The following is a 25,805-nucleotide window of genomic DNA, read 5'->3' as shown; positions in this document are numbered from 1 at the left end:
ATGAACTTATATCTTTGTCTCAATATCCTGGGGAAAAATTAGAAAAAAATAATAAAGTTCATTAATAATTAGTTGAATATCCACAGCAATACTCACCTAAGCTATCCGACGCCTATCGACGCAGTGATCTTGCTGATCCTGACGATGCGCACCTGAATGAAGACACCCTCCTGGCCATGCACTGAAGAACCTGCAAAGATAAGAGACACGAGCAGGATAAACGAACGGCTAAAGCATGAGGAAACTAAGTCGACTCAACAGCATTATTCTTTACACAATGCCACTTATCTGAAACTTTTGTCGCCAATCCATCGTAACGTTCTACACTCCACTGCGCAAACGAACCTGCAAAGAAGAGACACAAGACGGATTAACGCGTGGCGAAACATGGTCCAGCTAAGTCTACTTAGCTTGCATTTATGTTCGTACAACGCCATCTACCCGTAATATACTGCAGCTGATCCTTTAAAGTGTCAAACTACTGCCGCTCTTTTTAATCGGAAGCTCCACTTGCGGTAGAAAAGGGGTCAGACTTCTCAGTGCTGATTCTACTCCTGCGCTGTCGCGAGTGGTGACTGGATCCCTCAGTCAGTACAAAATGTCGCTCATGTAGGTCTTATTTGACAAAAAATCGATGATTCTTAAAAGACGTCTCCTTCATACAATGCTTCCTCGTCGATGTTGGCCGAATGCGCGGTTCCCCTGCTCCTTTAAGTAACCGAATTTGTGGTCCTCGAATTTATCTTTTTGTCTCGTAGCGACATATATTCCTCGACATGCAGACAGAATTCCTGAAATAAAGAATAAAAATGAATAACACAAAAGCGACGCAAAGGGATAAGAAAACCAATTAACAAAAATAGCAAACCAAGCAATACTTGCATGGCACAAGGCCCCTGATCCATTCCCTCCAAGGACCTGCAATCCTGACAGCCACCCCGACTGCTGGGTTAGTATGGCTGCAATGTTGACATCAATCGATTTAAAATATTCCACAAAAAAAAACACAATACAATTACAATGAATTATATACATTATTGAACATCTTGCTGTAGTCCTCCCTAGCCCAAGTTGCGTGCTGCTGCTGCTCGCCGAAATGCCTGAATCCTGCCACCACGAAAACGCATTTTGGCCCCCTGACGGCAGCATAAACCACTCCTTGCATGATGTAACCCCGGATGCATGCTGACGAATCTCTTATAAACAAAGAATATAAATATGTAATCGGCTCAAAATAAATCAAGGAAATTATTTAAAAGATCACAAACCAACGAAAACGAGGCTGACAATCCTGCGAATTTACACTCCGTCTCCATGCTGCAGTCATCCGTCGATGAGTGGACCTACTGCTAGCCAAAATGCCAAAATTCGTCAGTCGCAAATTCACACACTGACCCGCGTCAAAAAAATGATCACCAAATTTAGCTTCCTCGCAAAATTCGCTAAAAACTAAAAACAAAAACAACTCAGTCAACAAAACAACAACGATACAATTAATCACTTATCCTTTCACAGCCCTTGGCAACGAATCCTCGCCTGGTGGCTCCAGTTGGGCTCCAGGCGAAATGGGCTTATGATGGGGCCCTCGTCCGAGCGTTTCTTCTCCTGCAACGACTTATCCTGGCCGATCCTGTCTCGATTCTTGACTGCCGGAGGAAATTCGTAGTTAACACAAGTTACACAAGCATTTCTCACGGGGTGAGCACTATATATATACATATGTATATGAAAAAAACAAACGTAGCCCTCACCCAAACGGGAGTGCGGTAATAAACTATAAAACTAACCCCAGTACCTTTTTATAACTTATACTCACCATGACAAGAAACCTAGCTGCTGAAACCAAACTGGCTGCAACTTCGATGACTCCCCTCGGCGATGACTGGCGGAGATCCTAGCGATATGGCGGTACCGTCCTTCTGGCGGGGGTTGCTGAAAATAAATATAAAAAACAAGAGAGAACGCTATAGTCGAGTTCCCCGACTATCTGATACCCATTACTCAGTTAGTGGAAGTGCGAAGGATAGTCTTTAACACTGACAGTTTTTGGCGGCTTGTGGGCGTGGCAAAAAGTTGTTTGGCAAATTGATAGAAATTTACAAGTCTAATACGAAAATGAAAATATATCGAAACATTTTTCAAAAGTGTGGGCGTGGCAGTTCTGGGCTGTTTGTGGGCGTTAGAGTGGGCGTGGCAACATAAACTTGCGCTGCGTCTATGTCCCTGGAGTCTGTATGCATAATCTCAACTTTCTAGCTTTTGTAGTTCCTGAGATCTCGACGTTCATACGGACAGACAGACGGACGGACAGACGGACATGGCCAGATCGACTCGGCTACTGATCCTGATCAAGAATATACATATATACTTTATATGGTCGGAAACACCTCCTTCTGCCTGTTGCATACTTTTCAACGAATCTAGTATACCCTTTTACTCTACGAGTAACGGGTATAACAATGTTATTCTAGTTTGAAAACAAATATTTGAATTCTTGCACTTGTCGCTAATGTAAACAATCAATGAAAGCGATAATGTTACCAGATGTCGTTTTTGTGTGATCCTCAAGTATGCAATAACGTAGATTTACTTACCTTATTACTACCCAAGTCTCAAACCAGGCAATTTTGTACTCAAAACACAAATTCTGGTACCTAGATATTACAACTAAAGTGTAATCAGAGGTAAATTAAATTGTGGATACCGAACCAGAAAGTCAGTCTGTCTCCATAACTTCACCCGCTAAGCAAACAAAAAACGGTACAAATTATTTTAAAATAAAAAATATATATAATATAAAAACGCTTTCACTCGCTACGATAAAAAATTGAAAAGAGTTTTTCGCACGCAATGTTTAAAATCCATCTATAACTGAAAAACAATAAAAATCCCGAGTAGCCAAGGAGGAAAAACTGTGACGCCTAAAATCTGAGGATTGGTAAAACAAAAACTCGCCCATTGATCCTGATCAAAAATATATATATTTTATATCGTCTGAAACGATTTGTTCTACCTGCTACCTGCGTCGGCCCCTAGCAGGCTGGTCGGCGTTGATCAAGCTCATCCTGCGGGCCCTCTGGCTGGGGCCATTTTCCTGATCGCCCACAGAAAAGTGGTTAATAGTCTGAAATGGAGTCGTTATTTCAAAACGTATTTATTTTATTCTTCTTAATTTTTACTTACACATTTAAACATGGAAATTTGTCGCGACATGTCCGTTAATTTTTTGTTGGTTACCCCATTTGGCAAAAAAAAATATTGCAGGTCGCACTCTAATCGAAATCTCGATATAATGGTAAATTAAAAATGGAAAATGTCTGCGCTGCGTCTACACGAAACAGAAAAATGCAATTTCCTCCAAAACTGTGGATCAAATTCTAATGAAACTTTTTGCATAAATAATGAATACAATTATAAAACTTTTAAGACACCGTGCCACGTGGAACACGCTCTGTGAGCGGAGTAATTAATATTTGCATTTAGCGTGGTTATTTTGTATACACGTTAGTTGGCTGTTATATTCTTCATTGCGGTTGTTACGTTCGCATAACCAAAGAACAGCTTCTCAAATAGAGCGTGTAGCATATAACGATCCACTAATACTGAGCTGGTGGAATATTAACGTGTTAGCGGAACACGCGATGTCGTCGGCATTTCGGATATCTAGTCGGCTTGGGGGTGGATCAGCAAAAGAAAGAACAGCCACGTTAAAATGCTCGTATGCTATTGAAAAATAATTAAAACTCGCGTACTATTTTTATGGACAAAAAAGGGAACGAAAAGAAGAGGCTAGAATAAGAATAGAAAAAGCTACAGAGAGAGAAAATAAGGGATACACTTGCCAACATCACTTCTTCTATCACGCCAGTCTGCGTAATGCCCACCTTTCCATGATCCTTATGGTCCTACAAAATACACTTAGGATCCCTTGAAGTGACTGCCTTCTACTTATTCCATGACACTCTGATATCCATGACCCCCGGATAAGGAGAAATTTATCTAAAATTCATTTTGATATACTTTTATTAACATAGTAATTTATAAACTATCAATTTCATATTCATATTAGTACTACAAGTATATATTTTTGACTAATTCCCCTAAATTCCTATTTCATTTCATGTTATATCTCAAGTATTACCATTAGTTATGTATAGATAAATGTATATAAAGAAATTAGTTACATAGTATATAAGTATTGTATTTCTTGGCAAAGAGATAAATGTTGCTGGAAAAGAACTGGGTTAATCTTATATAAACAGTGTACCTAATTAATAGGTAGGATATATTAATAGTAATAATATTAATGAAATATTTAATAATAAGAATGTAACATGGGAAGGTATATTGTTGTATTACGTTAATCAAAATTCTTCGTTTTCATGTAAGTTAAAATTCAAAATTCCAATGCAAAAGACGAAAGGCGTAATCAAAACAAAACTACTTTTAATGCGAAACAATTACAGCAGCTTGTAAAGCTCATTGCGTATTGCCGATGACGAAATAACTAAATAAAGAGTAGAATAAAACAATGTACATATGTAATAGAGCACTTACAGCAAATCCAATTCCGGCGGCGAAAGATCTTTGGCTGCGGCGATCGGCTGGGAAAAAGAAGGTTCTTGTTTTTTGGTTACAAAGTTAGATCGGCTTCGGTTTGTTTCTTTTCTTCCCTTTTTTTTGGTAATATAATCAGATTAATATTTAGGAATTGTTTTTATTACGTTCGTTTGATTTTAGCTTGCGTTTATTTTTTTTTGCGATTTCATTATTTTTTTTCACATACTTTTCTTTTCACTTAGTCTATTAGTTTTCACCCGTTCACTTCAGCAACATTTTCTCTCTCATTTGATTGTAGCTCGACGTCGCATCGCCTGCACTGGCTAGCAGCTACGTTTTCGTTTTCTTTTCCTTTATTTAATCACTTTTTTGGTTTTTGCAGGCGGCACAGGTATTGATTTTATGACGTCATCGTTGCTTTCCGCTTAATCTTTGCCTATGGGACTGCTCACCAGGTGCCACGCTATGAATTTTCCCGAAATGAAAAATCAGCAAACAAAAAAAGTAAAACCAAAATCACTCCCTAATTCTTTAACCGGGGTTATTAAATATTTACCCTGCACTCAGGCCTGGCATCCAATAATTCGACTGCCAGTGGCTTTTAGTACTTGTCGCGTGCCTTTTTTTTGTTTTCTGTGTCGTTCTTTTTGTCTTTTTTTGCTTGTTTGAAAATTTTATTGTGTATCTAGATAAAATAGCGTATTAAGCTTTATATGCAAGTTTTTCTGTTAGCATACTCACAGCTTGCACTTAGCTTGTCGTTATTTTGAAACACATTGCTAATGCAATTCAATTACGACGACAAAAAAACCAACTACTCCCGGACAACTGCTTTCGATGATGGCCAAAATGGAAAAGAACGATCGGGATGCGTGGGCTCAGAAGTTACCCCAGATCGGAAATATAGGTCCGTCAAAGTGGACAATAATGGCAGTCCACTGGCAGCCAGAGAACTACCCTATTTTCGATGTTGCCAGTACGTCAGGTCTCAGTTTCCCGCCATAGATGGCGCCACCCTATCTTGAAGGACCAGCCATACAAATGAAATTTCCCCTTTTTTTTTATTGGTTTTCCATATCTAGCTCGACAAGCCCTTCCTACAAGCGGCTTTCATATCCTGGACAGTTTTATTGCCTGTCTTTTCGCGGTGAGCTCCCATGCGTTGGTGATCTCGGTTTGCCTTCTTCTTCGACTTCTTTCTAGAAGATGAAACAGCAGCTGCTGTTGGCGGTGAGGATAATGCTTCTGACATGATTATTAATCAGATTCTTTTACACGGTAAGGGTAGATGGAGTAAGTAAATAAAGCGGCAAGTTTGAAAAGGAATGGTTTCCTCGACAGTGTCAGATATCCAATTACAAAAGTTTTAAGATACCGTGCAACGTGGAACACGCTCTGTGAGCGGAGTAATTAATATTTGTATTTAGCGTGGGTATTTTTTATACATGTATGTTGGCTGTTATGTAGCACAGCTTTGAGCACGATGAATGTAAAAACACGTGTCGTGTTCCTCCAAAACTGTGGATCAAAATGTAATGAAAATTTTTGCATAAATAATAAATAAAATTACAAAAGTTTTAAGATACCGTGCAATGTGGAACACGCTCCGTGAGCTGAGCTATAAATATTTTAAGTTAGCGCAGAGCTCTTATTGTTAATAAAGCGGTCCACGACATGGATTGGCTGCGGTACTTGTACTAGAGAAAGAGGCATTTTTAAATGCCTTTAAACTCCTCCCACTGTTGCGCGATTTTCTGGAAAACTGTCGATAATTTTTTGATGCATTTTTCCAGGCTCAGTACTTATCACGGCATTCCGGAACACGCTCTGTGAGCACCACAATATAAAATGACATTTAAGGACTCATTTTTGTATGGGATGGTTCATAGATGGACCCACTGTTATGCCATTATCTCAAAAACTGTGGATAATTTTTGTATGAAATTTTCCTGAATAGTCCTTAAGAAAATGTCCTTTAAGGTGGTCTGGCGTGCATTATTATCCACTCTGCGAGTGGAGATACTCCTTAAATAGTAGGGAGCCGCATTTTCAATTGCATATTTTATATACTTTCTTGAGTCCTGTAAACTTAAGTAGCACATAGATAGTTAGATCTTTCTTTTCTTAACATTTTTGCATTTTTATATTTTGCAATTCTTCTCTAAATAACGAAAATTTCCACCGTTCCGCCCTCGCCGCTAACTCATCGCCGCTAATTTAACGCACATGTTTTAACCAATATAATAACTTTGCAGTCGCTACAGGCGCCGCAACCAATTTTTAATAATATCGGAAATTTCGGGCCTAATTTTTGATAAAAACTCGTCGCAATTAAGAGGCCTATTATGTCCCATAAAAACTTCAATTGGCAATACTGGGCGGCAATGGATATTATTAATTCTTAGAAGAATAGGCCATAACTGTGCTCTATAACTCTTATAAATTGGAAGTCAGTCAGTGTTTATATCGATGCTCAGTCTGTCCGGCAATTGGGGAAACGCTGATAGTTTCATTGTTTTGCTATACCGAGATGTAACTAGGGGCCGCCCGCTACTATACTAATATCGGGTTTTTCAGAACAATTAAGTTTATAAAAGGGCTTAACTTTCAACTTATGAGCATTTAACATCTCAATAAGTTCTATGGCACATCCTCGTGTTGGCTTATGCTTTAAGTACCAATTTATATGTGTATTTAAATCACAGGTATCACGAGCATGTCCACTTAAGCTATCTAGAGATCATCACCTTAAAAATTTGTTCTTTTCCTGTTCTGGGCTTGACGTTATTGAGAAAATATCGCAGTCAGACGAAGCCTCAGAAAATAGTGTATTTGCCATGACAATATTTTTTGAATTATAGGTATAATTTTATGGGTTTAATTTTTAAATACCTTAATAGAAGCTTTTGTTTTACCAATCCTCAGATTTTAAGCGTCACAGTTTTTCCTCCTTGGCTACTCGTTATGGATTTGGTCTTTGGTTACTTTCTCCTTTAAGTTCGGTCTGCAGCTCGCTTGGTTTTCCGAATTTACCCGGGATTTTTATTGTTTTTCAGTTATAGATGGATTTTAAACATTGCGTGCGAAAAACTCTTTTCAATTTTTTATCGTAGCGAGTGAAAGCGTTTTTAAATTTTATATATTTTTTATTTTAAAATAATTTTTACCGTTTTTTGTTTGCTTTGCGGGTGAAGTTATGGAGACAGACTGACTTTCTGGTTCGGTATCCACAATTTAATTTACCTCTGATTACACTTTAGTTGTAATATCTAGGTACAAGAATTTGTGTTTGAGTACAAAATTGCCTGGTTTGAGACTTGGGTAGTGTTAATAAGGTAAGTAAGTCTACATTATTGTTACTTGAGGATCACACAAAAACGACATCTGTTAACATTATCGCTTTCATTGATTGTTTACATTAGCGACAAGTGCAAGAATTCGAATATTTGTTTTCAAACTAGAATAACATTGTTTTTTATATTTATTTTCAGCAACCCCCGCCAGAAGGACGGTACCGCCATATCGCTAGGAGCTCCGCCAGTCATCGCCGAGGGGAGTCATCGAAGTTGCAGCCAGTTTGGTTTCAGCAGCTAGGTTTCTTGTCATGGTGAGTATAAGTTATAAAAAGGTATTGGGGTTCGTTTTATAGTTTATTACCGCACTCCCGTTAGGGTGAGGGCTACGTTTGTTTTTTTCATATATATATGTATATATATAGTGCTCACCCCGTGAGAAATGCTTGTGTAACTTGTGTTAACTACGAATTGCCTCGCGGCAGTCAAGAATCGAGACAGGATCGGCCAGGATAACTCGTTGCAGGAGAAGAAACGCTCGGACGAGGGCCCCATCATAAGCCCATTTCGCCTGGAGCCCAACTGGAGCCACCAGGCGAGGATTCGTTGCCAAGGGCTGTGAAAGGATAAGTGATTAATTGTATCGTTGTTGTTTTGTTGACTGAGTTGTTTTTGTTTTTAGTTTTTAGCGAATTTTGCGAGGAAGCTAAATTTGCTGATCATTTTTGGCTACTCGTTATGGATTTGGTCTTTGGTTACTTTCTCCTTTAAGTTCGGTCTGCAGCTCACTTGGTTTTCCGAATTTACCCGGGATTTTTATTGTTTTTCAGTTATCGTAGCGAGTGAAAGCGTTTTTATATTTTATATATTTTTTATTTTAAAATAATTTTTACCGTTTTTTGTTTGCTTTGCGGGTGAAGTTATGGAGACAGACTGACTTTCTGGTTCGGTATCCACAATTTAATTTACCTCTGATTACACTTTAGTTGTAATATCTAGGTACCAGAATTTGTGTTTTGAGTACAAAATTGCCTGGTTTGAGACTTGGGTAGTAATAAGGTAAGTAAATCTACGTTATTGCATACTTGAGGATCACACAAAAACGACATCTGGTAACATTATCGCTTTCATTGATTGTTTACATTAGCGACAAGTGCAAGAATTCAAATATTTGTTTTCAAACTAGAATAACATTGTTATACCCGTTACTCGTAGAGTAAAAGGGTATACTAGATTCGTTGAAAAGTATGCAACAGGCAGAAGGAGGTGTTTCCGACCATATAAAGTATATATGTATATTCTTGATCAGGATCAGTAGCCGAGTCGATCTGGCCATGTCCGTCTGTCCGTCCGTCTGTCTGTCCGTATGAACGTCGAGATCTCAGGAACTACAAAAGCTAGAAAGTTGAGATTATGCATACAGACTCCAGGGACATAGACGCAGCGCAAGTTTATGTTGCCACGCCCACTCTAACGCCCACAAACAGCCCAGAACTGCCACGCCCACACTTTTGAAAAATGTTTCGATATATTTTCATTTTCGTATTAGACTTGTAAATTTCTATCAATTTGCCAAACAACTTTTTGCCACGCCCACAAGCCGCCAAAAACTGTCAGTGTTAAAGACTATCCTTCGCACTTCCACTAACTGAGTAATGGGTATCAGATAGTCGGGGAACTCGACTATAGCGTTCTCTCTTGTTTTTTATATTTATTTTCAGCAACCCCCGCCAGAAGGACGGTACCGCCATATCGCTAGGATCTCCGCCAGTCATCGCCGAGGGGAGTCATCGAAGTTGCAGCCAGTTTGGTTTCAGCAGCTAGGTTTCTTGTCATGGTGAGTATAAGTTATAAAAAGGTACTGGGGTTAGTTTTATAGTTTATTACCGCACTTCCGTTTAGGTGAGGGCTACGTTTGTTTTTATTTTTCATATATATATGTATATATATAGTGCTCACCCCGTGAGAAATGCTTGTGTAACTTGTGTTAACTACGAATTTCCTCCGGCAGTCAAGAATCGAGACAGGATCGGCCAGGATAAGTCGTTGCAGGAGAAGAAACGCTCGGACGACGGCCCCATCATAAGCCCATTTCGCCTGGAGCCCAACTGGAGCCACCAGGCGAGGATTCGTTGCCAAGGGCTGTGAAAGGATAAGTGATTAATTGTATCGTTGTTGTTTTGTTGACTGAGTTGTTTTTGTTTTTAGTTTTCAGCGAATTTTGCGAGGAAGCTAAATTTGGTGATCATTTTTTTGACGAGGGTCAGAGTGTGAAGTAGGCGTGCGCAAGAGGTCCACTTCATCGACGGATGACTGCAGCATGGAGACGGAGTGTAAATTCGCAGGATTGTCAGCCTCGTTTTCGTTGGTTTGTAATCTTTTAAATAATTTCCTTGATTTATTTTCAGCCGATTACATATTTATATTCTTTGTTTATAAGAGATTCGTCAGCATGCATCCGGGGTTACATCATGCAAGGAGTGGTTTATGCTGCCGTCAGGGGGCCAAAATGCGTTTTCGTGGTGGCAGGATTCAGGCATTTCGGCGAGCAGCAGCAGCACGCAACTTGGGCTAGGGAGGACTACAGCAAGATGTTCAATAATGTATATAATTCATTGTAATTGTATTGTGTTTTTTTTTGTGGAATATTTTAAATCGATGGGGCGATTGATGTCAACATTGCAGCCATACTAACCCAGCAGTCGGGCTGGCTGTCAGGATTGCAGGTCCTTGGAGGGAATGGATCAGGGGCCTTGTGCCATGCAAGTATTGCTTGGTTTGCTATTTTTGTTAATTGGTTTTCTTATCCCTTTGCGTCGCTTTTGTGTTATTCATTTTTATTCTTTATTTCAGGAATTCTGTCTGCATGTCGAGGAATATATGTCGCTACGAGACAAAAAGATAAATTCGAGGACCACAAATTCGGTTACTTAAAGGAGCAGGGGAACCGCGCATTCGGCCAACATCGACGAGGAAGCATTGTATGAAGGAGACGTCTTTTAAGAATCATCGATTTTTTGTCAAATAAGACCTAAATGAGCGACATTTTGTACTGACTGAGGGATCCAGTCACCACTCGCGACAGCGCAGGAGTAGAATCAGCACTGAGAAGTCTGACCCCTTTTCTACCGCCAGTGGAGCTTCCGATTAAAAAGAGCGGCAGTAGTTTGACACTTTAAAGGATCAGCTGCAGTATATTACGGGTAGATGGCGTTGTACGAACATAAATGCAAGCTAAGTAGACTTAGCTGGACCATGTTTCGCCACGCGTTAATCCGTCTTGTGTCTCTTCTTTGCAGGTTCGTTTGCGCAGTGGAGTGTAGAACGTTACGATGGATTGGCGACAAAAGTTTCAGATAAGTGGCATTGTGTAAAGAATAATGCTGTTGAGTCGACTTAGTTTCCTCATGCTTTAGCCGTTCGTTTATCCTGCTCGTGTCTCTTATCTTTGCAGGTTCTTCAGTGCATGGCCAGGAGGGTGTCTTCATTCAGGTGCGCATCGTCAGGATCAGCAAGGTCACTGCGTCGATAGGCGTCGGATAGCTTAGGTGAGTATTGCTGTGGATATTGAACTAATTATTAATTAACTTTATTATTTTGTTCTAATTTTTCCCCAGGATATTGAGACAAAGATATAAGTTCATTGCTTTTCCGGTTTTCAATGGAGCTGAAGAGGGCCTTTCTTCGCTTTTCGTCAAGAATTATTAGCCAACCGACTCCTTCATCTCCGTATTATTAATTTTATTTATTTTTATTTTATTTTAATTTTAGTTTCATAAGTGGATGTCCCTAATGTATAGTATAAGTCTCATTAACATGTCTATTTTCTCCTCGTCGTTAGAGAAGCTTTTTTGTAGGTAGGTATTTGGTCCATGTTCCTCTATAATCCTTGTTTTAGCCTAGTTTGAAGTTTACGACTCTTACTTGCCGTTTGTAGAATTTGTTCCGCCTTTGCCGGCATTCCTGCGCCATCGGTTTAGCCTTTTCTGAATGGTTGCGTCGTGAGTGGAGAAACTCGGTTGGTTTAACATTCCGTCATTTCTGTTTGGCCTGAAAAGATTTCGCCACTCTCCTTTTGAGGCTCTCTAGCGAGAGTTTGTGGGATTCCTCAACGATTCCTGAGAAATCTCTAGGGATTCCTTAGGGATTGGTACTGAAGTGTAATAAGAGCGGGAAGAAGAGTGTGGCTGTCTTGTGTTCAATTTTGCCCCCTTACCCTTGTGTGCGAGGTATTGGAATTAAGTACTGAAATTCCCTGCCCGAAATTTTCCTCGCGCAATGTTCGAAAAAAGAAATATTACAGGCTTCGTCTAGCGAAGTTTCGAACACAGAAGTTAAGCCGAATTCGGACGAAGCTCTGCCGCTTCATATTTGTTGTTTTTTTCCAAATAGTGCAGAGCAGTGCCCGAAAATGAGACATAAACTTTTTAGCAATTCGATAAAAATTTACAAGACATCAAAAAATACAAAAAATATCAAAAGGTTTTCCTTTTGCCAGCCAGGACTATGCACCCCGCAGAAACGAACTTGCGCTGCGCTTAAGTCTGCGAAAGCTGCATACTTTATCTCAACATTGTAGCTATCGAGGCGTTCATACGGACAGACGGACATGGTCAGTTCGACTTGGCTATTGATCCTGATCAATAATATATATACTTTATATGGTCGGAAACGCTACCTTCTGCCTGTTACATACTTTTATTTAAGGTATTTTTTACAAATTTTATAAAGAACTTGTTTGCTCATTTTGGGAATTTGACTTGTTTGTGTTATATTTTATTAAAACACGTTGCTTAGTTGATAGCGAGAGTTTATATATAAGTACATACCGTTTTATTTGTACTCATGTTTTTGGGAATTTTGAAACACAATCAAGTTAAATCTATTTGAACGTCTGTATCATATGCTCCCTTCTAATCAGATTATAAAATAGTTAACCTTTGTAGGTTGCACTCTTGGGAATTATATGTTTGTGATAAAGATAAATAATCTGTTGTAATTTGGAATTCCAAAAATGCTGAAAAAAAGATACCCAATCTTAATAAAGATCTCAAAAGCTGACAATCGAACGCAATGTTGTCACCATACGTATTGCTTATTTGATTTCCTAAATATAAAATTACACTATTAAAATCATGCAAGGATGATCAATAATAGTATCTGCCATCAGGAAGTCATACTTTCTTTCCTTTTAAACCGCCATTTAACATAAAGGAATTGGATCATGAGACTCTTAGCATCAACATTATATAAACAGAATATTATTAGAATATTGGGATTAGGCTAGTCAGCTGGACATATTCCGTACACAATTCGCAAAGAAATATTTCCACCATTTGACAAGTATCATATGGTTATAGTTTTATGTTGAAATTAAGATAAGATTTTGAAGCACTTTAATGTTATGTTAAGCCATGCATGTCTAAGTACACACGAACTAAAAGTGAAACCGCAAAAGGCTCATTATATCAGTTATGGTTCCTTAGATCGTTAACAGTTACTTGGATAACTGTGGTAATTCTAGAGCTAATACATGCAATTAAAACATGAACCTTATGGGACATGTGCTTTTATTAGGCTAAAACCAAGCGATCGCAAGATCGTTATATTGGTTGAACTCTAGATAACATGCAGATCGTATGGTCTTGTACCGACGACAGATCTTTCAAATGTCTGCCCTATCAACTTTTGATGGTAGTATCTAGGACTACCATGGTTGCAACGGGTAACGGGGAATCAGGGTTCGATTCCGCAGAGGGAGCCTGAGAAACGGCTACCACATCTAAGGAAGGCAGCAGGCGCGTAAATTACCCACTCCCAGCTCGGGGAGGTAGGCCCTGTAATTGGAATGAGTACACTTTAAATCCTTTAACAAGGACCAATTGGAGGGCAAGTCTGGTGCCAGCAGCCGCGGTAATTCCAGCTCCAATAGCGTATATTAAAGTTGTTGCGGTTAAAACGTTCGTAGTTGAACTTGTGCTTCATACGGGTAGTACAACTTACAATTGTGGTTAGTACTATACCTTTATGTATGTAAGCGTATTACCGGTGGAGTTCTTATATGTGTTCAAAAACCTGCATTAGTGCTCTTAAACGAGTATTATTGTGGGTCGGTACTATTACTTTGAACAAATTAGAGTGCTTAAAGCAGGCTTCAAATGCCTGAATATTCTGTGCATGGGATAATGAAATAAGACCTCTGTTCTGCTTTCATTGGTTTTCAGATCAAGAGGTAATGATTAATAGAAGCAGTTTGGGGGCATTAGTATTACGACGCGAGAGGTGAAATTCTTGGACCGTCGTAAGACTAACTTAAGCGAAAGCATTTGCCAAAGATGTTTTCATTAATCAAAAACGAAAGTTAGAGGTTCGAAGGCGATCAGATACCGCCCTAGTTCTAACCATAAACGATGCCAGCTAGCAATTGGGTGTAGCTACTTTTATGGCTCTCTCAGTCACTTCCCGGGAAACCAAAGCTTTTGGGCTCCGGGATTTTGGAATTCCCAGTAAGTGTGAGTCATTAACTCGCATTGATTACGTCCCTGCCCTTTGTACACACCGCCCGTCGCTACTACCGATTGAATTATTTAGTGAGGTCTCCGGACGTGATCACTGTGACGCCTTGCGTGTTACGGTTGTTTCCCAAAGTTGACCGAACATGATTATTTAGAGGAAGTAAAAGTCGTAACAAGGTTTCCGTAGGTGAACCTGCGGAAGGATCATTATTGTATAATATCCTTACCGTTAAACATTTGTTATAATACAAATAAATTGAATTTACCAAAAACCAAATTAACCAAATTACAAAGCATTCACCAAATTACAATGAGATCACTTTACAATAGCACATGATTTATGATTATTTACAAAAGCAATTATATATGACTATTATCGAACACAATAATTCAATTGATTCAAAGAATCAAAAATCAAATTAAAATGATGATCTGGTTTTCCTTTCCAAACATCATAAAATGTGACTTGCCACCACATTGGGTTATATGTGACTGCGGTCCACATTAATCCACATAAGTTAAAAATTGTGATTGGGGACCACAAGATATTGTGTGTGAAGTTTTGCGGATTCACAACAAAATAATTTGATTTATATATTGCTTTTAAATAAAAATAAACAATGTGTTTCCTAAAAATTCGAAAATGGACAATTGAATTTTTAAAATTTGTGTGTATATGGACCATAATATACACGCGTTGCGAATATGTATTGTTCATCTTAGTTATGAGCACACGTTGGCTAATGCAACAACCTAAAATATACAATGTTGTACCTGGCATCCATCAGGTTAATGTTTTATATAAAATGCAGTATGTATCGCCCATATTGGTAAATATTAATAAAATGGTAATTATATGTTACATATTGCTTATATGAAACTAAGACATTTCGCAGCATTTATTTTAGGTATAAAAATACATTTATTGAATGAATTGATATATGCCAATAAAATGGTGTATTTTTAATTTCTTTCAATAAAAACAATATTGACATTATATAGAAATGAATTATAAAACTCTAAGCGGTGGATCACTCGGCTCATGGGTCGATGAAGAACGCAGCAAACTGTGCGTCATCGTGTGAACTGCAGGACACATGAACATCGACATTTTGAACGCATATCGCAGTCCATGCTGTTATGTACTTTAATTAATTTTATAGTGCTGCTTGGACTACATATGGTTGAGGGTTGTAAGACTATGCTAATTAAGTTGTTTATAAATTTTTATAAGCATATGGTATATTATTGGATAAAATAATAATTTTATTCATAATATTAAAAACTGTATATGAAAAACATTATCCTCACATTTGAATGTGAAAAACGAAGAGAAATATTTTCTTTTTCAATTAAATAATACTGAGAAATGTCTAGCATAAAAAATTGAATTATTTTTCATCTAGGATTGTCTCTTATTAATGATTCGGAAATAGACAAAATTTGGTTATGTTATTTTCTTCGTTGGTTCGTTAATGGAAAATACTAAGCTACAAAAAATAATGGAAATTATTACAACGAATTTAATAAAATGTTTTATCATTATATATAAAGAATTAATAGCAATAAAAAGTTATATACAACCTCAACTCATATGGGACTACCCCCTGAATTTAAGCATATTAATTAGGGGAGGAAAAGAAACTAACAAGGATTTTCTTAGTAGCGGCGAGCGAAAAGAAAACAGTTCAGCACTAAGTCACTTTGTCTATATGGCAAATGTGAGATGCAGTGTATGGAGCGTCAATATTCTAGTATGAGAAATTAACGATTTAAGTCCTTCTTAAATGAGGCCATTTACCCATAGAGGGTGCCAGGCCCGTATAACGTTAATGATTACTAGATAATGTTTCCAAAGAGTCGTGTTGCTTGATAGTGCAGCACTAAGTGGGTGGTAAACTCCATCTAAAACTAAATATAACCATGAGACCGATAGTAAACAAGTACCGTGAGGGAAAGTTGAAAAGAACTCTGAATAGAGAGCTAAACAGTACGTGAAACTGCTTAGAGGTTAAGCCCGATGAACCTGAATATCCGTTATGGAAAATTCATCATTCAAATTGTAATATTTAAATAATATTATGAGGATAGTGTTCATTTTTTCCATATAAGGACATTGTAATCTATTAGCATATCCCAAATTTATCATAAAATATAACTTATAGTTTATTCAAATTAAAGTGCTTGCATTTTAACACAGAATAAATGTTATTAATTTGATATAGTGCTGATAGATTTATATGATTACAGTGCGTTAATTTTTCGGAATTATATAATGGCATAATTATCATTGATTTTTATGTTTATTATATGCACTTGTATGATTAACAATGCGAAAGATTCAGGATACCTTCGGGACCCGTCTTGAAACACGGACCAAGGAGTCTAACAGATGTGCAAGTTATTGGGAAATAAACCTAATAGCGTAATTAACTTGACTACTAATGGGATTAGTTTTTTAACTATTTATAGCTAATTAACACAATCCCGGGGCGTTCTATATAGTTATGTATAATGTATATTTATATTATTTATGCCTCTAACTGGAACGTACCTTGAGCATATATGCTGTGACCCGAAAGATGGTGAACTATACTTGATCAGGTTGAAGTCAGGGGAAACCCTGATGGAAGGCCGAAACAGTTCTGACGTGCAAATCGATTGTCAGACTTGAGTATAGGGGCGAAAGACCAATCGATGGTAGCTGGTTCCTTCCGAAGTTTCCCTCAGGATAGCTGGTGCATTTTAATATTGTATAAAATAATCTTATCTGGTAAAGCGAATGATTAGAGGCCTTAGGGTCGAAACGATCTTAACCTATTATCAAACTTTAAATGGGTAAGAACCTTAACTTTCTTGATATGAAGTTCAAGGTTATGATATAATGTGCCCAGTGGGCCACTTTTGGTAAGCAGAACTGGCGCTGTGGGATGAACCAAACATAATGTTACAGTGCCCAAATTAAGAACTCATGCAGATACCATGAAAGGCGTTGGTTGCTTAAAACAGCAGGACGGTGATCATGGAAGTCGAAATCCGCAAAGGAGTGTGTAACAACTCACCTGCCGAAGCAACTAGCCCTTAAAATGGATGGCGCTTAAGTTGTATACCTATACATTACCGCTAAAGTAGATGATTTATATTACTTGTGATATAAATTTTGAAACTTTAGTGAGTAGGAAGGTACAATGGTATGCGTAGAAGTGTTTGGCGTAAGCCTGCATGGAGCTGCCATTGGTACAGATCTTGGTGGTAGTAGCAAATAATCGAATGAGACCTTGGAGGACTGAAGTGGAGAAGGGTTTCGTGTGAACAGTGGTTGATCACGAGTTAGTCGGTCCTAAGTTCAAGGCGAAAGCCGAAAATTTTCAAGTAAAACAAAAATGCCAAACTACATACAAAAAGCGAATATAATACACTTGAATAATTTTGAACGAAAGGGAATACGGTTCCAATTCCGTAACCTGTTGAGTATCCGTTTGTTATTAAATATGGGCCTCGTGCTCATCCTGGCAACAGGAACGACCATAAAGAAGCCGTCGAGAGATATCGGAAGAGTTTTCTTTTCTGTTTTATAGCCGTACTACCATGGAAGTCTTTCGCAGAGAGATATGGTAGATGGGCTAGAAGAGCATGACATATACTGTTGTGTCGATATTTTCTCCTCGGACCTTGAAAATTTATGGTGGGGACACGCAAACTTCTCAACAGGCCGTACCAATATCCGCAGCTGGTCTCCAAGGTGAAGAGTCTCTAGTCGATAGAATAATGTAGGTAAGGGAAGTCGGCAAATTAGATCCGTAACTTCGGGATAAGGATTGGCTCTGAAGATTGAGATAGTCGGGCTTGATTGGGAAACAATAACATGGTTTATGTGCTCGTTCTGGGTAAATAGAGTTTCTAGCATGTATGTTAGTTTCTTGTTCCCCGGATAGTTTAGTTACGTAGCCAATTGTGGAACTTTCTTGCTAAAATTTTTAAGAATACTATTTGGGTTAAACCAATTAGTTCTTATTAATTATAACGATTATCAATTAACAATCAATTCAGAACTGGCACGGACTTGGGGAATCCGACTGTCTAATTAAAACAAAGCATTGTGATGGCCCTAGCGGGTGTTGACACAATGTGATTTCTGCCCAGTGCTCTGAATGTCAAAGACGAACCAGACGAACTTGATGAAGAACGTCGACGTGTCGATATAAAAGCAAGGTGGAGTGAGGAAGAGAAGTGGATGATGGCGAGAAATGAGGCTGAGCTCACGGCAAATGGTTTTAAACACATAAACAAGCTACTAGCGGTATATTTTGCAAACCGTAGCGGCGAAGCTATTAAAAAGCTGAGACAGAGGGGCGATTATAAGGAGAAAATAGAGCAGATAAGAGGGCAATCCGCTCTCGCCCCAGAAGTTGCTAATCTAACCATAAGGCGCCGCCCTAGTAGAAGTGAGCAAGACCACCAAGTACCAACGTCAGAAGCATCTCCAATCACTCCCCTCGAACAGTCGAACAGGGAAATTTTGCGGACGCTGCGTGGGTATAGCCCCGTAGTATGCCCTTCCAAATGGAGAGCCCAAGAATTACAAACTATCATTGATAGGGCGGAATTTGAGGGAAAGGAAACCAATGCTTATCGCTCTACCTCCAGGGAATTTTTTCCGGTACAGGGTGTACGACACACGCTGACGAGACCTCCTCGGAGACCTCGGAATAGGAGGGAAAGCAGAAGGCAGCAGTACGCTGTCGTCCAGCGAAACTGGGATAAGCATAAAGGAAGGTGCATTAAGTCCCTGCTTAATGGAACTGATGAGTCGGTAATGCCAAGCCAAGAATTTATGGAGCCCTACTGGAGAGAAGTAATGACTCAGCCTAGCCCAAGCTCTTGCAATGGAGAAGTGATTCGTACGGATCACTCGCTTGAGACGGTATGGCCTGCAATAACGGAGCAAGCCCTTAGGGCATCAAGAGTTTCATTATCTTCATCTCCGGGGCCTGACGGGGTAACTCCAAAAACTGACAGGGAGGTGCCGTCAGGTATTATGCTACGCATAATGAACCTAATTCTATGGTGCGGTAACTTACCTCATTCTATCCGACTGGCCAGAACCATCTTCATCCCGAAGACGGTGACGGCAAAGCGACCGCAAGACTTTCGTCCAATATCGGTGCCTTCCGTCCTGGTAAGACAGCTAAATGCCATCTTGGCAACCCGATTGACCTCATCAATCGATTGGGACCCGCGCCAGCGGGGCTTCTTACCAACCGACGGTTGCGCCGATAATGCGACGATAGTTGACTTAGTCCTGAGGCATAGCCATAAGTATTTTAAATCTTGCTACATCGCCAACTTAGATGTTAGCAAGGCATTTGACTCATTGTCACATGCAGCAATATATGGAACATTACGAGCTTATGGTGCGCCGAAGGGCTTTGTTGACTATGTACAGAAGACGTACGAGGGCGGTGGTATCAGTCTCAACGGGGAAGGTTGGTGTTCAGAGGAATTCGTGCCTGCTAGAGGAGTGAAGCAGGGCGACCCTTTGTCCCCCATTCTATTTAACTTGGTCATCGACCGGTTATTTAGAGCACTACCTAGCGAGATTGGTACCAAGGTCGGAAATGCCATGATAAACGCTGCTGCATTTGCAGATGATTTGGTACTATTTGCGGAAACTCGGATGGGACTTCAAACTTTGTTGGACAAGACTATGGACTTTTTATCCATCGTCGGCCTTAAACTTAATGCTGATAAGTGCTTTACTGTCGGTATTAAGGGCCAGCCGAAACAGAAGTGTACTGTGCTAGAGGCACAGAGCTTCTGCGTAGGCTCGAGAGAGATTCCAACACTGAAGCGTACTGACGAGTGGAAGTATCTCGGTATACACTTCACAGCAAGTGGGAGGGTTCGATGCAATCCGGCAGAGGACATTGGTCCAAAGCTACAAAGGTTGTCAGAGGCCCCCCTTAAGCCACAACAGAGGTTGTTCGCCCTTCGGTCTGTCCTGATCCCACAACTCTATCACAAGTTATCCCTTGGGAGTGTGACAATAGGCGTCTTACGAAAGACTGACAAGCTAATATGTTTCTATGTGCGAAGATGGCTAAATCTTCCGTCGGATGTGCCGATAGCATTCGTTCATGCCTCCTCAAAATGTGGGGGTCTCGGAATTCCATCACTAAGATCGGTAGCACCAATGTTACGACTTAGACGATTGAGCAACATAAAATGGCCCCACCTCGTACAATCCGAGGAAGCCAGCTCCTTCATCGAAGCGGAAAAACAAAGGGCCCGAGGTAGATTGATAGCTGAACAAAATGAATTGTTATCGCGTCCGGCAATAGAAAAGTATTGGGCGAACAGGTTGTACCTCTCCGTTGATGGTGGCGGACTCTGTGAAGCGAGCCACTATGGTCCTCAACACGGGTGGGTTAGTCAGCCCACGCGTTTACTAACAGGAAAGGAATATTTAGACGGTATTCGGCTGCGGATAAATGCCCTACCCACAAAGTCTCGCACTACGAGGGGAAGGCACGAATTGGAGAGGCAGTGTCGTGCAGGATGTGATGCTCCCGAAACAACAAACCACATTATGCAAAAATGCTATCGTTCGCATGGGAGGCGAGTAGCTAGACACAACTGCGTAGTAAATCGAATCAAGCGGGGACTTGAGGAGAGAGGCTGCGTGGTCATTGCCGAACCAAGTCTGCAGTGCGAATCCGGCCTTAATAAACCGGACCTGGTGGTACTCCGACCAAATCACATTGATGTGATTGACGTGCAGGTTGTGACAGACGGACATTCTTTGGACGAAGCGCATCAGCGCAAAATCAATAGATACGACAGACCGGACATACGAACTGAATTGCGTCGCCGATTCGAAGCCGCAGGTGACATCGAGTTTCATTCTGCCACCCTAAACTGGAGGGGGATTTGGAGTGGTCAATCCGTAAAACGATTGATTGCGAAGGGTCTCCTCAGCAAATATGATAGTCATATCATAAGCGTCCAGGTTATGAGAGGCAGTCTTGGCTGTTTTAGACAGTTCATGTACCTTAGCGGGTTTTCTCGTGATTGGACGTAGCTTAAAACGTTTGGTTCACATACATCTGCCTGCTGCCTTGGCATAATATCAAAAAGGCATAAACATCGCACAATAATGGTTAATACGGCTATGAGGATGGTTTTAGTACGTAGGCGTTGCGGAACTTCGGTTCAGATAGAGCAATGAATCGTGCATGCTAGGAAACTGACCAAATCAAATGATGGCAGCCCTAGTATCTTTCGAAAATGTCCATACCTTTGCGATAAAAAAAAAAAAAAATAGCCAAATGCCTCGTCATCTAATTAGTGACGCGCATGAATGGATTAACGAGATTCTCACTGTCCCTATCTACTATCTAGCGAAACCACAGCCAAGGGAACGGGCTTGGAATAATTAGCGGGGAAAGAAGACCCTTTTGAGGGTCTGCCCTTCTGGCAGTGTAAGGAGACATAAGAGGTGTAGAATAAGTGGGAGATATTAGACCTCGGTTTGGTATCGTCAATGAAATACCACTACTCTTATTGTTTCCTTACTTACTTGATTAAATGGAACGTGTATCATTTCCTAGCCATTATACGGATATATTTATTATATCTTATGGTATTGGGTTTTGATGCAAGCTTCTTGATCAAAGTATCACGAGTTTGTTATATAATCGCAAACAAATTCTTTAATAAAACGATGCATTTATGTATTTTTGATTTGAAAATTTGGTATAACTCCAATTACTCAGGTATGATCCAATTCAAGGACATTGCCAGGTAGGGAGTTTGACTGGAGCGGTACATCTCTCAAATAATAACGGAGGTGTCCCAAGGCCAGCTCAGTGCGGACAGAAACCACACATAGAGCAAAAGGGCAAATGCTGACTTGATCTCGGTGTTCAGTACACACAGGGACAGCAAAAGCTCGGTCTATCGATCCTTTTGGTTTAAAGAGTTTTTAACAAGAGGTGTCAGAAAAGTTACCATAGGGTTAACTGGCTTGTGGCGGCCAAGCGTTCATAGCGACGTCGCTTTTTGATCCTTCGATGTCGGCTCTTCCTATCATTGTGAAGCAAAATTCACCAAGCGTTGGATTGTTCACCCATGCAAGGGAACGTGAGCTGGGTTTAGACCGTCGTGAGACAGGTTAGTTTTACCCTACTAATGACAAAACGTTGTTGCGACAGCATTCCTGCGTAGTACGAGAGGAACCGCAGGTACGGACCAATAGCACAATACTTGTTCGAGCGAACAGTGGTATGACGCTACGTCCGTTGGATTATGCCTGAACGCCTCTAAGGTCGTATCCGTGCTGGACTGCAATGATAAATAAGGCGCAATTTGCATTGTATGGCTTCTAAACCATTTAAAGTTTATAATTTACTTTATAAACGACACTGGATATGATGCCAATGTAATATGTAACATAGTAAATTGGGAGGATCTTCGATCACCTGATGCCGCGCTAGTTACATATAAAAGCATTATTTAATACAATGACAAAGCCTAGAATCAATTGTAAACGACTTTTGTAACAGGCAAGGTGTTGTAAGTGGTTAAGCAGCTGCCATACTGCGATCCACTGAAGCTTATCCTTTGCTTGATGATTCGAAATAAGTACTCATGTACTTATTATTGTTAGTTCGTGAGGTTTAGCGCAGCGCACTAGCTATAGCGCCTGCCTGCCTCTCGGACCGATCCCGGTAGCCAAATGCCTTGTCATCGATTTAGTGACGCGCGCATATGAAATTGTCCCTATCTACTAATAATATAGAATTAAAGACTTTAAAAAATGCTATCAAGTTGCCAAATATGAAATTGTCCCCATCTACTAATGATATAGAATTAAAGACTTCAAAAATTCTATCAAGTTGCCAAATGCCTCGTCATCAATTTAGTGACGCATATGAAATTGTCCCATCTACTAATGATAGAGTTAAAGACTTTAAAAAATTCTATCAAGTTGCCAAATACCTCGTCATCAATTTAGTGACACATATGAAATTGTCCTTATCTTATAATCGAAATAAAAACTTTATTATGACTAAAGGAGAAATATATGAAATAATCGTATATACTTTTAGTATACGAAAGAAACCCCAATACTATAGGTATATTAAATATAAAACATATAAAAATGAAAATTTATCATATGAATACAGACAAAATATAAGTATATTAAATAATATACATATGAAAATAAATATATATCATATTAATACAGAAAAAATATAAGTATATCAAATATTAAACATTTGAAAAAAAATATATTTTCATATTAATAATGAAAAAATGATTCAAATTAATATAATTATATATTAATAAAAAAAAAAAATGATGAAATATTTATATTTTCTATTAGTATTATAGAGAAAACCCATACACGTGAAAGGTTATAGTAGTGTAAGCGACGCTTTTATCGACAGAGGGTTCAAAAACTACTATATTTTTTTTTTTTTTTTTTGGTGTAGCTGTTTTATTTATTTAAAATCTGTCCTATTGGACAATAATTAAATTTTTTGTGGGGGAACATTGACATAAGGGAAGTACTTAGAATGTACTTGGGTAGGGGTTACAAATATACATTAATGTTGCGTGAGGTCAAGCGGGTGCGTTCTCTGTAGGCGTCTTGTGGATTGGCTGTTGTCTAGCAGATTGATGGCCAGGTGGTTGGGGTGATTCTCCAGTCTTCTGGCGTATCTCTCACTGAGTCGGTAAATCTTCCACCCACGGAATTCCGAGCTCCTCGTGGATGGCAGCATTCTCGTGGTAGGGATGGGCGTTGGAGTCTATTCTCAAGCATCGGTTCTGGAATCGCTGGATCTTCCTTCTATGTGAAGCACTTGTAGTGCCCCACAGCTGGATTCCATAGGTCCATATTGGCTTGAGAATAGTCTTCTAGACGAGCAGCTTCGTTTTGTCACGCAGCTTGGAACTTTTTCCAACGAGTCAGTGGAGTTGCTTAAGGCGTATGTTGGCCTGGACCCGCTTACTATTAATGTGAGGGCCCCATGTAAGCCTTCTATCCAGGGTAAGCCCTAGGTATTTGGGGGTGCTGGTAGTAGGGATCGTGTCGCCGTCAAGAGTGAAGACGGCTGAACAGTATCTTTTCTTCTCGAATGCATCGAGGATTCTTTATACGAGCCGGTGGCATTGCTCGGGTGTTCCATGAGATCGCCTGAAGCCAAACTGGTGATCCGGGATCAAACCAGCCTCGTCCAGTACTGGCAACACTCTGCGCAGAAATACTCTTTCGAGTATTTTGGAGAGTATTGCCAGCAGACTAATCGGTCTATATGAGGCAAGATTGGCTTCAGGTTTTCCAGGTTTGAGGATGAGGATGACTTCTGCACGTTTCCATGATCTCGGGAAGTACCCTAGTGCGAAGCAGCTGTTGAAGATATTAGTCAACATCTGGGAACAAGAAGGAGGCATAATTTTGAGGGAAGTGGCGTCGATACGATCCAGTCCGTGGGATTTGTTGGCCTTTAGGGAGGCGATCTCCTGCGCAACCTCTTCAGGGGTGACGGGCTCTATCGGCAAGCTGGGTGGAGATGGACTCTCAAGGAACCTGGTGGTGGCAGCACGCTCTTCACCAGTGCATCTGTTGAATGGGGTGAATGCAATCTGGAGGTGATCTGCAAATGCTTCTGCTCTCTCATCATCGGAGCGGCACCAAGAGCCATCCGCTTTGCGCACCGGCGACGCCTTTTTTGCAGGCCTCCTGATGTGACGCGTGACATGCCACAGATTGTGTTGCGGGTCACCAGGTTCCAGCTCTTCAAGGAATCGATTGAATGAGTCCTGCCGTAGTGTGCAAAGCTTGTCCTTAAGCTCCTTGCTGGCTCTGTTGAATGCCGCTTTATCCCTTGGGTTGCGCGAGGAGAACCAGATACGTCTGAGGCGCCTCTTCTCCGCCACGAAGGCCGCAATTTCTGGAGACCAAAGGTGGAGATCTCGCTCAGGTGTTCTCGGGGTAGTTGGAGGAGGAGGGTTGGCGAACTTAGCCGCATTGTGCATCTCCTCAGTGAGTGTCTTGATCGCCGCATCAATGTCACTTGGGGAGGAAAGAGGAGGATCCGGGTCCAGGGAGGATAGCATCCAGAAGGTAAATTTGGAGGAGTCGGTATGCTTCCCGGTGAGTCTTCTTGGCAGCTCTTTTTTGAGGACGGGGATATTGAGCAACATCTTTATTGCGCTGTGGTCAGATAGCAGCTTGTTGAAAGTGGTGCATGTGAGTCTGGCTTGTCCTATGCCTTTGGAGATGGCAAAGTCCAAGAGGTCGGGAAGCAAGGCGGGGTTAGTAGGCCAGTGGGTTGGCTCACCAGTGGAGTGGCAATCCAGTCTTCTGCTCTGCACGAACCTGTGGAGCGTTCTGCCTTTGGGGTTGATGGAGCGGGACCCCCACCAA

General features: G+C 40.3%; 1 non-coding gene and 1 pseudogene across 1 annotated transcript; both read left to right on the top strand.

Annotated features, from left to right (window-relative positions):
- The first annotated feature begins 15,383 nt into the window (after positions 1–15,383).
- On the top strand, positions 15,384–15,562 carry LOC122625382. Its single transcript, XR_006326554.1, has one exon. It is a non-coding gene; the product is annotated as a 5.8S ribosomal RNA (ribosomal RNA).
- Positions 15,563–15,948: 386 nt separating this feature from the next.
- LOC122625414 lies at positions 15,949–23,006 on the top strand (annotated as a pseudogene).
- Positions 23,007–25,805: the final 2,799 nt, after the last annotated feature.

This window comes from Drosophila teissieri, chromosome X, assembly GCF_016746235.2.
Source record: "Drosophila teissieri strain GT53w chromosome X, Prin_Dtei_1.1, whole genome shotgun sequence".
NCBI classification, from domain to species: domain Eukaryota; kingdom Metazoa; phylum Arthropoda; class Insecta; order Diptera; family Drosophilidae; genus Drosophila; species Drosophila teissieri.
This window is presented reverse-complemented; position numbering and strand designations above follow the sequence as displayed.